The 2,677-nt window shown below is 35.6% G+C and overlaps 1 non-coding gene across 1 annotated transcript; it reads right to left on the bottom strand.

Annotated features, from left to right (window-relative positions):
* Positions 1–1,385: 1,385 nt before the first annotated feature.
* On the bottom strand, positions 1,386–1,494 carry LOC112799036 (small nucleolar RNA R71). Its single transcript, XR_003200625.1, has one exon. It is a non-coding gene; the product is annotated as a small nucleolar RNA R71 (small nucleolar RNA).
* Between the last annotated feature and the right edge of the window lie 1,183 nt (positions 1,495–2,677).

Below are 2,677 nucleotides of genomic sequence, written 5' to 3' on the forward strand. Positions count from 1 at the left end.
TGCCAATAAATATATTTGGTTGAAGTTTATTGGATAATTAGTTATTAATTTTGGATGGTGAATGTTTTTATGTTAATTTGGAAAGAATTATGGTTGAATGTTATTATTGATGAACATAGCTGATTTGGTGCTTGTTGATTAATTAATGATTTGGTAAATTATTGATTTGAGGTATAACTATTGTGGAGGTTGTTGTGATAATGAGGTATTTTGTGTTAGAAGCCTAGGATTAATTAGTGAATTCAATCTTTAAATTCTAGGATCATATCTTTTAGTTTCTTGTTAGTCAAGTAATCAATTTTAATTTTAAAAATTAAATCTTTTTAATCATATCTTTTTATCATATCTTTTATATCATATCTTTTTCAAAATTTTATCTTTTTCAAAAATTTGATTTTAAAATATCTTTTCTAACTTCTTATCTTCTTATCTTTTCAAAATTGAATTTCAAATCTTTTTCAATCAACTAACTAACTCTTTGTTTGTTTCTTATCTTTTTCAAAATAACTTAACTACTTCTCCCTCTCTAATTTTCGAAAATACCTCCCTCTTTTTCAAAAATTCTTTTTAATTAATTAATTGTTTTAAATTTTAATTTTAATTTTATTTCTTATCTTAATTTTCGAAAATTATTAACTCCTTTTCAAAATTGTTTTCGAAAACTTCTCTTATTCTATTTATTCATTAATTTACTAACACTTCTCTTCATCTCAAATCACTGCTCTTATCCTCACCCTTGTGTTTGGATTCTCCTTTCTTTATTCCCTTTCTTCTTCTACTAATAATAAGGAACCTCTTTATTGTGACATAGAGGATTCCTATTCTTTTTCTGTTCTCTTCTCTTTCATATGAGCAGGAACAAGAAAAAAGGCATTCTTGTTGAAGCTGATCCAAAACCTGAAAGGACTCTGAAGAGGAAACTAAGAGAAGCTAAATTACAACAATCCAGAGACAACCTTGCTGAAATTTTTGAACAAGAAAAGGAGATGGCAGCTGAACCCAATAACAATAATGCAAGAAGGATGCTTGGTGATTATACTGCACCTACTTCCAAGTTTGATGATAGAAGCATCTCAATTCCTGCCATTGGAGCTAACAATTTTGAGCTAAAACCTCAATTAGTTGCTCTAATGCAATAGAACTGCAAGTTTCATGGACTTCCATCAGAAGATCCCTACCAGTTCTTAACTGAGTTCTTGCAGATCTGTGAGACTGTTAAGACTAATGGAGTAGATCCTGAAGTCTACAGGCTCATGCTTTTCCCTTTTGCTGTAAGAGACAGAGCTAGAGCATGGTTGGACTCTCAACCTAAAGATAGCCTGGACTCATGGGATAAGCTGGTCACGGCCTTCTTGGCTAAATTATTTCCTTCTCAAAAGCTGAGCAAACTTAGAGTGGATGTTCAGACCTTCAAACAAAAAGATGGTGAATCCCTCTATGAAGCTTGGGAAAGATACAAGCAGATGACCAAAAGATGTCCTTCTAACATATTTTCAGAATGGACCATGATAGATATATTCTATTATGGTCTATTTGAGTTCTCTAAGATGTCACTGGACCATTCTGCAGGTGGATCCATCCACCTAAAGAAACCGCCTACAGAAGCTCAAGAACTTATTGACATGGTTGCAAAAAACCAGTTTATGTACACTTCTGAGAGGAATTCCGTGAATAATGGGACGCCTCAAAGGAAGGGGAGTTCTTGAAATTGATGCTCTGAATGCCATATTGGCTCAGAACAAAATGTGACTCAGCAAGTCAACATGATTTCTCAAAGTCTGAATGGATGGCAAAATGCATCTAACAGTACTAAAGAGGCATCTTCTGAAGAAGAAGCTTATGATCCTGAAAACCCTGCAATGGCAGAGGTAAATTACATGGGTGAACCTTTTGGAAACACCTATAATTCATCATGGAGAAATCATCCAAAATTCTCATGGAGGGATCAACAAAAGCCTCAACAAGGCTTTAATAATGGTGGAAGAAACAGGCTCAGCAATAGCAAGCCTTTTCCATCATCTTCTCAGCAACAGACAGAGAATTCTGAGCAAAATACCTCTAACTTAGCAAATATAGTCTCTGATCTGTCCAAGGCCACTTTAAGTTTCATGAGTGAAACAAGGTCCTCCATCAGAAATCTGGAGGCAGAAGTGGGCCAGCTGAGTAAGAAAGTCACTGAAACTCCTCCTAGTACTCTCCCAAGCAGTACTGAAGAAAATCCAAAAAGAGAGTGCAAGGCCATTGATATAATCAATATGGCCAAACCTAGAGAGTAAGGAGAGGACGTGAATCCCAATGAGGAAGACCTCATGGGACGTCTCTCAAGCAAGAAGGAGTTCCCTATTGAGGACCCAAAGGAATCTGAGGTCATATAGAGACCATAGAGATTCCATTAAACCTCCTTCTGCCATTCATGAGCTCTGAAGACTATTCTTCCTCTGAAAAGGATGAAGATGTAACTAGAGAGCAAGTTACTCAATATCTAGGAGCTATCATGAAGTTGAATGCCAAGTTGCTTGGTAATGAGACTTGGGAAGGTGAACCTCCTTTGTTCATCAGTGAATTAGATACATGGGTTCAGCAAACCTTACCTCAAAAGAGACAAGATCCTAGAAAATTCTTAATACCCTGTACCATAAGCACCATGACCTTTGAAAAGGCTCTATGTGACCTGGGG

The sequence above is a fragment of the Arachis hypogaea genome, chromosome 4 (assembly GCF_003086295.3).
Source record: "Arachis hypogaea cultivar Tifrunner chromosome 4, arahy.Tifrunner.gnm2.J5K5, whole genome shotgun sequence".
Classification (NCBI taxonomy): Eukaryota; Viridiplantae; Streptophyta; class Magnoliopsida; order Fabales; family Fabaceae; genus Arachis; species Arachis hypogaea.